General features: G+C 34.1%; 1 pseudogene across 1 annotated transcript; it reads left to right on the top strand.

Annotated features, from left to right (window-relative positions):
- The first annotated feature begins 14,327 nt into the window (after positions 1 to 14,327).
- Positions 14,328 to 15,459, top strand: LOC145583250 (echinocystic acid 23-monooxygenase-like; annotated as a pseudogene). Its single transcript, XR_014100095.1, has 2 exons — positions 14,328 to 14,844; positions 15,032 to 15,459. The product of XR_014100095.1 is annotated as an echinocystic acid 23-monooxygenase-like (transcript).

Genomic DNA, 15,459 nt, shown 5'->3' with positions numbered 1-15,459 from the left:
TTATTCTCAAGCGGTTTTAATTCGGTTCAGTGCAGACGGGTTGCGATTTTTTAACGGTTCGGTGTAAACGGTTTTTATACCAGTTCAAACTGTTTCGAGTTGGAAACGGTTTTGAGTTAGAAACGGTTCGGTTCTTTTTCGGTTTAGTTTTATTTTAGTTTGGTTTATAACTGGTTCGGTTTGTTAACGGGTTCGGCTCTAATACGTTTTAATGTTATTCAGATCAGTTTCATTTTGCGTTTACTAAATTATGGTTCGGAACGGTTTTTTATTTCAAAAAGTCGGTTTTTTATCGGGTCGTTTGGATTTGGGCAGTTAAACGATTTTGGTTTGAAATTTGATAGTACTTGCTAACCTTTTGCTGGTTAACAAGTTCTATATTAAGCCGAGACTTCATCACTTCATATTTAGGCATCATATTATATACAAATTCTCATCGATTTTATAAATACATATCATGTTATTTTCAAGTTTAGTGATACTGATCTTACTAGTTTATTATGAAGTAGATTATAAAAGTTGGTGTATTAATGTATTATTATTGTTTTACTATCAGGTTATTAGCTGCTTATTTAATCATCTAATTGATATGTCATAATCATGATTTGATGAGTTGTGACATCGAAATTACAGTTTGATTTATAGACGGTTCGGTTTGTAAACGGTTCAGTGTAAACGGGTTGCAGTTTGTTAACGGTTTGGTGAAAACGGTTTTTATTACCTCGATTCAAACGGTTCGAGTTGGAAACAGTTTTGGGTTGGAAACGGTTCGGTTCTTTTTCGGTTCGGTTTGAATTCAATTCGGTTTAGAACTGGTTCTGTTTGTTAACGGGTTCGGTTCTTATACGATTTGACATTATTCGGATCAGTTTGGTTTCAGATTTACTTAAATACAGTTCGGGTTGGTTTTCGGTTTTAAAAAATCGATTTTTAATCGATTCGGTTCTCATTTGGGTTGGTTGGTTTTGGGCAGTTAAACGATTTCGGTTTGAAATTTGACAACACTACCTTCTCCCTTTGTAAGGAGGGTGATCCCATCGTATGAGGTCCTTCCTTAGATGCCCATGGCCATTTAAAAGCCTAGGACTTTACACTTGTTAGGGTGTATTAGGATTTGAATTCCTGAGTGTTTGGGAGACTTTGAATTAGAAATGATACTCTCATCACGTTTTTTGTAAGAAACAAGTAGGAGTCGCCAATGAGTTTTAGGAAAACTCATAAACCTCGTTCATGCCTTTCTCCCAAGTAGAGTTCAAGGAATAATTAGCACGAATTGTAAGTTTACCCATGCCCAAATTGGTCTACATAAACCAGAAATGAGTTCGGGAGCGAGGGTACTAAGATAACGTTCCCTTTAGAGGGGAATCGCTATCTTAGCCCTAGTACGGCCTCTACTAGTTCTTCCTTTTTCACAATTTCATTACCAAACAATATATGCAACGTGATACCTAAAGACTAAGTTAATTGATTTTATTTACAAGCATTAATCACGTAGGAATTATATTGCGAAAGTAGTTATTCTTTGTTTAATCAATATTCGTGAAAAGAACAAAATAAACAATATTCGCCTTGTCTTAAGTGATAAAACAATAATTAATTATTAAATTCTATTCTTGATTAACAAAAGAATACTATGTGAATTAATTAATTAAAAGTTTGTTTAAAGTAATCAAACAACACTATTTATTCAATTAAAGTTATTTAAACAATAAAGGAAAAGTGATTTATCTAAGTGCTCAGGAAACTAACCGTTCTTTTATGTTAAATCTCCGTTTAATGTGTTTATGGACTTTCTTTCTTCTTCTTACCTCCAAGGACTTCAATGGATTCAATTAGGGTTGGAAAGTATTTGGGTAGTGTAATCCCCCATAATTTTTAGAATAAATTATTATATATTTCTGTATTATTTAAATAAATATTTTATTTTATTTTCATTAATAAATTATTTTATGCAAAATTTATTTGATTTATGTTAAATTAATAAGCATTAATCCAATTGAAATTCTCTTTTCCTATACACCAACATATTTTATCAATGGTGTTAGTAACCCAAAAATGAATAAAGAGAGCTTAAACTTCCATCTAAGCCCAAATACAAATTTCTACTCCCACTTGATTTTGAAGACCAAGCCCACAAAGTATATAAAACCCCAAAACCCTTATTTCCCCGAACTTTTCTTTCCTCCTCTTCACGTACTCACAAAAGAAAAAAAGAAAAAAAACAACAAAAACTTCAACCTTGAAGCTGCTGTCCCAAAGCCACCGCTTGCACCACCCGCCTGCACCACCGCACCACCACTCAGACCACCGCCGCGCCGCCCTGCTGCACCGGCGTTCTCCAGCCACCACAGGCAGCCACCAGTTCGCCCCCTCCTCTCTCCTTTCTTCCTCTTGTTTTCTCTTCTTTTATTTTGTTATTTTGATTTAAAGCTTCAATTTTTATTTGATTTCAATTCTAAATTATTGTTATTAGGGTTTGATAGTATGTTTAATTTATAAAAGATTATAAATTTTTGAGTTTTAGCCTGTTTAAACTATTATATAAAATTTCAGATTATATATGTTGTATAATTTAGGGTTTAAACCATGATTTTTCATGTTTTAGGGTTTGATAACGTACTAATCAAGTTATCTAATTATTCTATGTTTAAATTACATCAAAGTATGATTATTTTGATTATATATAAATTTTCATATTATTAAAGTTTGATTTTTATGAGCAATATATGTTATTTTCATGCTTTTTATGCTTCTAAGCCTATAAAATAATCATTGTGGGTATTTTATGATTAAAAAGCTTTGAACTTTAAATTACAACTTCAAGTACAAATTTTCAGATTTCATACTTTTTATTTTGAAGCCTCTAATTACATTGAATTGATATATTTTTGGGTTTTTAACACACTAACTTGCTATATAATGATTATTTCAAGTAATTATGCTTATGGGGTTATTTTATATATTTAAACCAAATTTTCAGATTTATTTACTTACTTTAAAGCTGCTTTAATTTCTTGTTATACACTATATTTTCATAATTTTAACATATAAACTTATAGTTGGGATGTTATATTATAAACTTTGACTATTGGGGACAATTTAAAGGCTTTATTTTGATGATTTAAGAGGTTTTAAAGTAGTTTAGTATTGCTGTAAATTTATTTGCTTGAGTATTGATTTATTTCTCATTGTTTGGTTTAGGAGAGGACTTTGTAGAAGGCGACTTCTAGTTTTAAAGTGGCCAACCGGATTGTTTACACAAGGTACGTACAAGTTACGAAACCTTGCTTATAGGTGCATATTTAAGGACGGATCGAGAACTTAGTATCATGTATAGGATTGACTGGGTTAAATTGTTTGGTTATACATTGTGAATTTCAAATGATGTGCACTATTTTATATTGCAAGTATTATTTGTGCTCTAATTATGCAAGGTGCGCTTAGAGGCAAAGGTATGTGATTGGTGTAAAGATTAATTTATTACTCATTCATGATTATGCAAACAGGATGAGTAAAGGAAGAATTCAAGTCTTATAAGACGAGGTTAAGGTTTTGGAGTGCCTTATGCACTCAAGGTGTTTATACACCGAGGTAGTAAAGGAATAAATAATAAATGTTGTTTGTCACTAATAAATCCAGAATTTAAATTGGGAATTTGCCTTGTTTGATTGAATTGTGTTTGGAATGTTTGTATTGTAATGTATGTGAGTCATCATCAAGTCTAAACCTGTAAATCACGTAAAGTGCAAGATGGATGAGCAATAAAACTTTGGATTGGTGCACATCTGGAGTAATGACAATCAGGGGTTGGGGTACATGGGGTATTAGTCGTGTACTTTTACCGAGGCCGTCTGATCTACGAGTCTCCTATTTCAAATATTATTTTTTTAAACTAGGAGTTAGGTGAGATCTCATACTAACTACGGTCACAGAGTCGCGCCGTGGTCTTGGATGTTTATTGATGTTTCTAAAAGGAGGCATGGAGTTTTTCTTTTATTGATGTTCCAAATGGGACATGGGTTGGACAGCCTTGTCTATTGCTAAATCCAATGAAATAAATAAATGAGTTAGTTAATATCAACTAGTGAGGTCTTAATAAATTTGATAATTGAGCCATGTGTTGAGTCTGTATTTTAATGATGCTTCTGCTCGATTATTAGTAACATGTTAGGTATTTCTTAATTTATTTCGTAGCTTGTATGTACTCAGCTTTGCTGATTGCGTGCTTTTGTGCGTGTCTTTCTTTGGTCATGGCCTTCGCCTTTCAATGACCCTGATGTGACGATCCAATTTTTACACTCATAATATTGGGGAGCAGATTAACCACAGGTTTTTACACATGCATCATCTGTTTCTAGATGATGGGATCTTGAGTGGAGAGTTGGTTACTTTTTTTATTTTATTTACTATTTACATTTAAAGTTATTTAAACTCAACTTCGCTTTCATACTATTTCTATTGGTTTCAGTTTTGAATAAGGGCCTTAAGGGTTCCAAGTTGTAAGATTTAATTTGGTTTTGGTTATTGGTTTTTAGACTTATATATATATTTATTTTAGTTTTTCCGCTGCTATTTTCTGAAAAAAGCCTTAACGTTTGAATACGTGGTGGTAGCACGCCAGTAATTCTCTTGGAATTGTTCAGGTTATTCACGGGTTTTAAGAGAGAATTATTGGGGTGTTACAGGAAGAGAGAAGAAAAAGTAGTATGATAGTAAGAGAAGTTGAGAGATTAGGGTTTTGAGAATACTAGGGTTTTAATTCTGAATTTTCGGTCTGTTTAAAGCTGAACGAAGACCCCTATTTATAGGCGTAGGGATTTAGGTTTAGGGTTTTAAAGTCGCGTCGTCAGGCGGCGCGCGCAACTATCTGAGTTGCGCTAGGTGCCGCGCGCATCTCAATGAGTCGTCGCGCGCGCCAAACGTTCGCAACTAATTGAGTTGCGCTGGTTTGCGGTTTGCCTTATACGAAAACGCGTTTTAAAAAATTCCATAACTTTTGATTGCGGAGTTGAATTAAGGTGTGTGAGATATCATTGGAAAGCTCTGAATTTATACTTTCCAATGCTTTTAGAATTAGGTTAAAATATGTTATGGATCAAAAGTTATGGCCGTTGGAGTGCAAGGGTATCGTTTTAGGGCCCGGTTTAGTGTTTTGATCATAACTTCTTCGTTTTGACTCGGAATTGGGCTTATAATATACCGTTGGAAAGCTCTTTGAAAGGGCTATACATATGTATAACTGTATAGGCCTTTCACGGAAATTTGATGGTTGGTTTATCTGTTTGGCTCGGTTTTTAACAATGTAAGTTGCATTGGATCCAATCATTGCATTTGCCGCTTTTGGGTCCATTATTAATCAAGTTTAAACATGTATGAACATGTTTTAGGCCTAATTAGTAATCGGAAAAGGCTCTAGGATAAATTGGTCTCAAATATGGGTTTCAACTTACTTCATAATGCATTTCATAGTCCATAAACACCTCAACTTTGATCTAACATGAAGAACGGATTTTTGTAACATCATCGCACTTCCTTTCGGGACAAAAGGTCAAAAGTAGGTGTGTACACCCTTTTGGCTCTCTAAACACCCAAAAAAAAAAAGTTTTTTGATTGTTTTGAAAGTTGATTACGGAAGAGTAGAAGACCCATCTTTTGGAATACATAAGTTTATAGACTCATTGTATCCTTTAATTCTAGGAAATGCTATACTAAGATTGCATACAAAGTGATTATAACAAACGAAAAGTGTAATTATTAGGTCATGTCATACTATAACCAATCACCAATATTTCCTCATTCAATCATTTTGGCTCATGTCATGGGATGTGACAAAGTTTTACACTGGCTGGCTACCATCACCCTTCTTTATTTGGGATAGCCAACCATAACTCTTCTTTATTCAGGCTTGGGACTGTCATTGGCAAATCCTAACCCTCCTCTTTTATCCAGGCTTGAGACTATCAACGAGAAATCCACTAGCGAAGTTAATCACCAATATTTCCTAACAAAATAAATTGTAATTTGTTAGTAGTAGGTGTTTGAAACCAGGACCTCAAATTCATTAAAATAAAACTTTAACCACCACTCAAAAGACATAATATACGATATGATAATAAAGTTATATTAAAAAGAGTTGTTTATACCAACCCTCCTGGTGTCTTGTAGAGTTGTAGGCATTAATCATCTGCTTGGTTGCACGAGGCCACTACGAGGGCATGGGTTTAACCATTTAAGGGTTGGTAAGCAAGGAAAGGGATGTGAACAAAAAAAAAAAAGTTGCTTGTGTTCATTAATTCTAAAACTTTAATTGTCAACTTATATGTGTATATTTTAACAACAATATGATTACAAAATTAATTTCATTTCTTTCATTTACTCATTATATATGTTATAGGTATTTAAAATATGTAACTCATAATCCCAAAATGCATAGCAATTATAAAGTTATTTTTTTTTTCTTTTTAATCCACAAGATACAATTACTTTATCATTTTTTTTAATAACAATGAAGAATAAAGTTCTTTTACCAAATAAAATAAACTTATAAAATTTAGATTAAATGCATATTGATTAATACGTTTTGATGTTCAATAATATTTGCAAAAATAACCAAATGACATATTTTTTTAAATAAAACAAGGCCAAAAATTAGTTTTGTGACAAATGACAAATACATTTTCACAATCTTATGTTGCTTGTTGATGTGTTGAGTAAACATGATGAGGTGACATTTTTCAATTGGGTTGATGAAGAAATATTAGAATGACATAGAGTTATTACAAATTAGCTAGTGTTAATTTGACCAGTTTGATTTGCCTAGGTTAGAGGGAGATGGCAAAAGAAAATGGAGTGAAATTTAATGAGAGAGGAGTCCGATAGTTCAATTGAAGTGAAGTGGGGAGGAAACGAAATTGTAGGCTCCGCAAACGACAAATGTAAATGGAATCCGTTAAAGTATATGGCTAGACAATGTTTTTGCATTTGTGGATAGTTCTTTTTAAATATTTATTTTGGAGCATTCCACAAAACAGACTTTTTATAGGAGTGAACTATAAAGCTAGGTACTAAACTATTGCCAAAGTTGCAGATTGGGTACTCAACTTTCACTTGTTGCAGTCAGAGTACTAAACTTTGTATTCAACTTATTTCCTGTTGTAGCAGGTTATTGGGGAAGCATTGAATAAAAATTTCTTTTTTTGTTTTCTTTTTTGTTTTCCTTGAAGGCCGAGATCAAGTACAAAATATGTACAATTTTAAGACCAAGCAATTGTCGTTTAAATTATCTAGCCATTACAACTGAAGTTGAATTGGGGTCATCTCCATCCCTTCTCCAAAATTGCAGACATCTTTCCTTCCTCATCCTCTTTCTTCTATGTGTGTTATAACACTCAAAGGTTGAAGATTAGGAAGAACATCGATTCCAGAATCAATGGAAACAGAAATCTTAGGCATTTCTAATTTTTGATATAAATTTTACTTCATCATAGCCGATAATTCATGGTTCTCTCAAACATGCTATTACTTCCGAGTCCTCCATTTCTGCCGTTGATTCTATTTCCGATTTCAACGCTTAAACCTCCTCTTATCCTGCACCATCCTTCACCGGATTCTGGCCCCTGTGAGATCACAAGTATTTTATTTTCATAATTGATTATGTTATTCACATGATTTTCCGATTTAATAGCTCATTATAATTCCAAGGAAAACTTGGAATTTGGTACCTCAAAAATGCGGGCTGTTGAATTTTGGTACCGTTTAAAACTTTTTAAATTTCGGTATCCATTAAAATTTAAAACCAAAATCTTTTGGTACCTCTGTCCATGATCAGTTAAGTTTTTCATTGGTGGGGTTATGCCACCTTCAGCCACCCCTTAGCCACCTTCTAGCCACAAACCACCCACGCAACCACCTCGTCTCGCCACACACCACTACCACCTAAACTACCCCCTTGCACGCAACCACACACCGCCACACAACTGCCCTCCAAAACAGCCACCAACACTACTCCCTTGCACGCAATGAAACATCCACTTACAATTCGCCACCATAACTACCCACTTGCACGCAGCCACCAAAGCCGCTGAACAAACTCCAGCCGCAACCACCACCATTCGAAACTCCTATTCGCCTCCAATTCGCGCATCACCCACAAAATTACCAACATGAAACAACCCAGAGAACCAAACGTTTTCTGGGTTGTTTAAAAACCCTAAACAAGTTTTGTTTTTCGAGTTGTTTCAGGTGGGTTTTAGGGTTTCAAGGGGCGGCGAAAAGGGGATGATGGTTGTTTAAAGGGGAGGGAGGAGGTCGACGAACAGGGGAGGGGGTTGTTTTCGGCGAACGATGGTTGTTTTGGAGGGCAATTGTGGGGCATGTGTGGTGGTTTAGCAGTTGTTGTGGCTGAGATTAGAGGAGGGAAAGGGAGGAGGTGGGCTTGCTAGTGCCCGAGGCATATTTGGGCACCGGCAGCGGCATGGGGAGGAGGGAGGGTGGCTCACGGGGAGGGGTGCCAGTGGGTGATTGGGTTTTTCTTTTTTATAATTTTTTTAAAGTTTTTTTTAATTATTTTTTAAAGTTTATTTATTTTTTTATTTAAATTAAATTATTAAATAATTAGATAATGGACCCCACTAACGGAAAACTTAACGGAACATGGACGGAGGTACCAAAACCTATATTTTGTGACTTTGATGGGTACCAAAATAAAATAAAGTTTTAAACGGGTACCAAAATTCAACAACCCCCATTTTTAAGGTACCAAAATTCAATTTTTCCTAATCCCAATTTTAGAATTAATCATAACTTTTTAAATTATATTTGCGACTTTTTGTATTTTCCGGTGATTTTTAATTTATGAGATGGAATTCAATTTCCTTTGAGCTTAGTTAGCTTCAAAGAACCATTAGTAGCACCTTTAGATATCGATTTTTTATTTTTTTTTATTGGAAACTAATAATCTCACCTATACCTTTTTTGTTCAAATTAATCCCACCTCTTTGAAATCCCAAAATAATCCCACCTTATGCCTCCATCCTTTTAAAACAGGCCTTTTAACCTTCAACTTGTTTAGCAGTTTTTTTTTTTTTTTTTCCTTTTTTAAATCTCTTAGCTTCTTCAACCTCAAGTCTCCCTTCTACAAGCTTCTTCCATGGCCACCACACCATACCTTTCCATAGCCACCACCACACCAGCCCCTGACCACCTTGAAACACTCACCAACCTTAATCAAACAAAATGCTCACCACCACTTAGTCTTCGACCACCACCACAATCCTCTCTCTACTCCTCATCCACCTCCACCCCACCACCTCCTCCGCAATCCTCGGTATGGACTCCAACCTAACCCAACAATTCCAACTCGACTCTCACGCCTCCAACCGACACTCTACTTTCCCTCCCATTCCACCTCAAATTCACCCTCGCCACCACCACAACAACCACCCTCGACCACCACATCTCCTCCTTCCCTTCTCTCCACCACCCATACCCTTAAAAACAACCACTCCTTTCCCGAAAATCGACCACCCATGAAACCCAAACCTAGAAAATTAAACTCAAACCCAAAAATCGATGGCGAAGGATCGGAGCCAGAAAATTAAACCCAAACCCAGAAAATTAAACCTAAATACCAAAAGTAAACCATGGCAGTTGCAAACTTGTGACTACTTATAAAATTTGTTTCCACTATCATGGCAGTTTCCACTTTTCTGGGTTACGATGGCAGTTAAATCGGAAAAGGGAGGTGTGATACCATGTTAAACTCAAGAATATTGTAGAGAAAATGGCTTAGCCTTTGCATTGATAATAATCACACATATATATACACAATACAATAGGAAACCTAACTTGCCTAAAACTCCTAATAAGATAAACTTAACATAAATACAATATTAACAAATATAATCAAACCGACTCTAATAAGGGAAAGGGGAGGGGGTAGTGATCATGTGGTGTCTAATGCAGTGGTGGTGGAAGGCAGGGAATGCGGTGGTGGGGAGCTGGGAAGGCGGTGGTGAGGAGCAGGAAAGGGAATTTTTTATAATTTAAATTAAAATTAGACCAATTAGAAGGTGACATATGGCAAGTCACCTTCTAAAACAAGTTACCAATTTCACAAACCGGTAAAACACTCATTTTAAGAAGATGAGGGTATAAGGTGAGATTGTTTTGGGATTTCGAAAGGTGGGATTGTTTGGGATTTCGAAAAGGCAAAGGTGAGATTATTAGTTTCCAATTTTCGTTTTTTATTTAAGATAGGATGAAGTATGACTTATGTAACCTCTTCAAATTATGAAGCAGGATGTAATTTTCCATAACTTTAAAGGTCATTATCATTAAAATAAAGGTTATTATGTTTAAATAAAAGTCATAGTGACATTATAAAAGCTATAAGAGGTTAATTTTTTTAATGAAAATTTTAATATAATGGTCAATATGAATAATAAAGATCACTATTCAACATAACGTCGTACTTTAGTCACACAAGTTTTAAGAAAAAGAACCAAGTTAAAAATAAGGTTACTCCCACTGTGTTTTAATAAGTGTTACACTTTGACTTTTTTCACTATTCACATAACGATTTTGACTTTATTAATTTGCTAATATATTAAAAAAAAAACAAATGTTATTGTATAATACATTGTTGGATTCGTTATAATGTATACTTTAATATTAAATAATATCACTTTTCCTACAATCAATTTTACTAACATATAATTAGATAAATGAATGATCAAACTTGTATCTCGACATACGTGTTTGGTCAAACATTAACAATTATTTAAACACGAAGGGAGTACTAAGTTAATAGTAGAGTCACTATGTTCAATGTAGCGCCATGTATATAAACCATAGGTCTACAAGAATATTATTGTGGACCAGATCTACGCAAGATTTTCTGCTTCAAACTAAGGTTGTTTACTTCTTCATGTTTTGTGAGATGTTCTTATTCCCATAATTTTCTACTTCCTCAAGTATTAAATTTTTTCATTAACTCACCAAACAATCGCCCTAATTAAATGTTTTTATGTTAGACATATGAGATATTGGAAAATATATGCGTAATATATTTTCCATAGATAGGATTTATGATTATGCTAGTATATCTTTTAGGAAGATTGTTTCCTATCTTATGAGCTTAGGTTTTGTATAAATACTAAACCTATCGATGAATAATAACAAACCATTCTATTTTCTCTCCACCCTAATTGTCATGGTATCAAGAGCAGGTTAAATCTTGGGACCGTTCACAAAAATTTTCCCCTTACCAGTGGGTTAGAAAGTTAAAATCACCGGCAGGATTCATAAATTTTACCCAAAAATTCCGATGTGCAAATTTTTTTTGTGTGAGTTGATTCAAGCATGATTTTGCTCCTTTTGGATATGAATTTGGTTTTTCTCTAAAGTAAAACCAATAAGAGATTTGAGTGTAGTTTACTCCAAACATAAAAAAACAAATAAGAGATTTGAGTGTGGTTTACTCTAAAAAAAACCATTAAGAGATTTGAGTGTGGTTTACTCTAAAAGACCATTAAGAGATTTGAGTGTGGTTTACTCTGAAAAACAAATATTTGATTGGAGCTCGGTTTTGCTCTAGAAAAACCAAAAATTATTATATTTGCAGGTTCGAAAAGAGTGACGTTCTTGCTTGATCAATGATTGAAGGGTTCGAAAAGATGAATGTTCTCATCATTCAAAAAGAGAAATAAAATAAAATTTGAAGGCGACATCAATTGAGTAGTGCAACTTGATCGACTTCAACAAAATGAAGACTTTCCAATTGCAACGTTCGTGTTATTCTCATTACATGTGGGAGGGTGTTAGAGATATGAGATATCGGAATATATGTGTGATATATTTTCCGTAGTTAGGATTTATGGTTATGCTTGTAGAAAGATTGTTTCCTATCTTATGAGTTTAGATTTTGTATAAATACCCAACCTATTGATGAATAATAATCAAGTTATGCAAGCCATTCATTCTCTCTTTTACTCTAATTTGTCATTTTGTGAATATCAACTACCCTCATTTTAAAGGTTAATCAAACAAACACTTCATCATTACTACCTCTGTTAATTTTTATGTGCAATTTTGGGATATTATTTGTGAGATATAAAATATTCCAAAGTTGCACATAAAAATTAACGGAGGTAGTACATTATACCATCAACCGAACAATCAGCCTATTTAAAATTTTTTGATGAATATCTACTACTCACATATTTTTATGGTTAATCAAACAAACATGCACGTAATAAAAAAAATTATATTTTCAGAAGTACACCAATTTTTGTGCCATGTTAATTGTATCTTTGTATGTACAATACTATTTGTCATTAAAATCCAATCAAGCACGAGATTGGGCCCATGTGACTATGTGAGCAAGATCGTAAAAGTATTTGATTCTCCAATCTGCTTATAAATCCAAGTACATTAAAATATTAAGTACTCCGTCCAATGTAGTACTTCTTACGTCATTTTTTTTTATTCTCCAATTTGTTTTTTCAGTAAGTACTTGTTACATTAAATACAAAGTTGTTAACTAAGCTCTCGTGTTCCTCGAGTCTGGATGAAGGATATGTAACCAAGTACAAGTATATAATAAGTCATGTCTATTTTCATAGTTTGACTGTTTGAGACTTTGAGTACACCAAATAAAAAACTAAAGATCAAATGATGATCATTTTCGAGAGCCAAAGTTTGATTGCGAATGCACTTTGTGTTTTGTTGTGCATTGTGGTATTGAGATGGCTGTTGAAAGTAATAAACTCTATTTGGTTTACGCCCAAAAGTTTAGAGAAATCGCTTCGACAACAAGGTCTTGTTGGAAACTCGTACCGGTTTTTGATCGGAGACATGAAGGAAGCCTCCCAATTGCGTAGTGAAGCTATAGTGAAACCCATTCCTTTTACTCATGATTATTACCATCGTATTCAACCCTTACTCCATCGACTTCTTATCAAATCCGGTAATGTTTATTTTTTTTAACTTATTTATTTGGTGCACCTTAGCTTTTGAGTGAGTTTGTTCTATTATGTATGTTGTATTTGAGCTGTTTGTATTTGGAAAATTATATTCAATGTCTTGCATGTTATGATCCAAATATATATAGTTGAATGAAATTGGAACATGCACAAGAGACCTTAATCGATCAACAATGCATAAATGCATGTTCAAATTGTTTTAGTTGGATGGGGCCTGTGCCAACAATACTTGTTACACAGTCTGAGCAAATAAAGGATGGATTCAATAGGATGAACGAATTCCGAAAACCAAAATTAAATCCACTTATTCAAACATTTTCGACTGGACTTGTAAATTATGAAGGCCATCAATGGGCTAAACACAGGAAAATTCTCACCCCCGCATTTCATCTCGATAAGCTAAAGGTATTACTCCCTTTGTCCCAATATCAAGTGCTTATTAAAAAAAAAAAAAAATTATGTTCAATTATTCGAGTGAAAGATGCAAGAGGAACTTTACATTTTTTGAACCAGATTTGTATGATACATGTTCCTCCTAGTTCCTGTATTAATGCTTTAGACTATGACTTTGGTAATATTTCTAGGGCACACAATGTAATTTTGGGCTATCCTATGGGAAGCCAAACAAACTTTGCACATTCTCTGATTATTAATTAATGCCCTCTTTCTTTTCAAATTAAAAAAAAAAGAAATATTCGAGTGAAAATTTGTAAGAGGGGAGGTTTTATTGTTTTTGAGGTGTCTATCTAAGATACTGAATTAGGTCTTTAGAGGAAAAAAAAAAAGGGATCGAGTTTAAATAAGTAATCACCAATATGAAAATAAAAGATGTTTTTTTTTACCACTTTAGTTTAAGTTAATTCATCAAAATTTAGGCTAGTTTTTCCAAATCTAGTCATGTTCGTGACATGTATAAATTGCATACTTCGTATAATACATATGTAGGGTGATTATAAGTCTAAACTATACGGGATATATTGAAACTACTATACATATATAATATTTGAGCTTTGTTTTAATCCGATTTACTACACTCTACTCGTGCAGCTTATGCTCCCAGCATTTGAAACCAGTATCATTGAAACATTAAACAACTGGGAGAAGACATTTTCTAAAACAGGTTCTTTGGAAATAGATGTTTGGCCACATTTTACGAAATTAACTGCATACGCCATTTGTCGAGCTGCATTTGGCAGTAGCTTTGAGGACGGAAGAAGAATATTTGAGCTTCTCACGGAGCAGAAGGAACTTATTATTCGTCTAATAAAATATTCTTATATCCCAGGATGGAAGTAAGCTACATTTATTCTCAATTTTTATTTACCTTTCAAGGGTTATAACTTGTAACATTTTAACAAAATTAACCAACTTTTTATCAACAACATTAGAGACTATAAAATATGGTTAGATATTAATATTTAATCATATATATGCGTTCACTAGTTATTTGCCAACAAAAGGCAAGAAGAGGATGGATGAGATGAATGCCGAAATAAAAACTCTATTGAAGAAGGTAATCAACACAAGAAAGAAAACAATGGAAGCCGGAGAACCGGCCAAAGATGACTTGTTGGGGATACTCTTGGATTCAAATTCTAGAGAGGCTAAACAATTGAGTGATGGTGAGAGTGAAATAAGTAGTAAGAAGCGACTTGATCTTGCAATGAGCTTCGAAGAGGTGATCGACGAGTGCAAGTTATTCTTCTTAGCTGGCCAAGAGACTACCTCAGTGTTGCTAGCATGGACTATTGCTTTGTTAGGAAAGCACCAAGAATGGCAAACTCGAGCTCGTGAAGAGGTTCTTGCTACGTTTGGCATGAACCACCCTGACTTTGATGGCTTAAATAGTCGTTTAAAGATAGTAAGATCTTTAATTTGTTCAATATACTTTGACACATTTAATTGTTCAAGTCTTAAATCTTATAGTATATTTTTCTTTATTTTTACCTACAATAAATTCTCTACCCATCCTCACAAAATTGATTGAAAAAGTATTAGTGAATGCTAAAACATAGATTACTTAATTTGTATGTGATTGCTCTTATTAGGTGACAATGATATTGTATGAGGTGCTAAGGTTGTATCCGTCTATAGTTTCTACTTCAAGAAAGGTGTACGATTGTGAGACAAGGTTAGGAGATTTGGTTATACCACCCGGGGTGGCAGTTTCTTTTTCAATACTCCATGCTCATTTGGATCCCGAAGTTTGGGGTAAAGATGTCAAAGATTTCAAACCGGATAGATTTTCAGAAGGGATTTCAAAGGCAACTAAGGGAATTAATTCATATTTCCCCTTTGGTTGGGGACCTCGGATTTGTATTGGTCAAAGTTTTGCACTGATTGAGGCTAAAATGGCGTTGTCTATGATTTTGCAATGCTTCTCTTTTGAAATCTCACCATCATACACCCATGCTCCTACAACTTTTATAGCCCTTCAACCCAACATGGTGTCCCCGTCATCTTATATAAACTTTAA

Source organism: Chenopodium album, chromosome 2 (assembly GCF_948465745.1).
Source record: "Chenopodium album chromosome 2, dcCheAlbu1.1, whole genome shotgun sequence".
NCBI lineage: Eukaryota > Viridiplantae > Streptophyta > Magnoliopsida > Caryophyllales > Amaranthaceae > Chenopodium > Chenopodium album.
The sequence above is the reverse complement of the archived record's forward strand: the minus strand, read 5'-3'. Positions and strand labels throughout refer to the sequence as shown.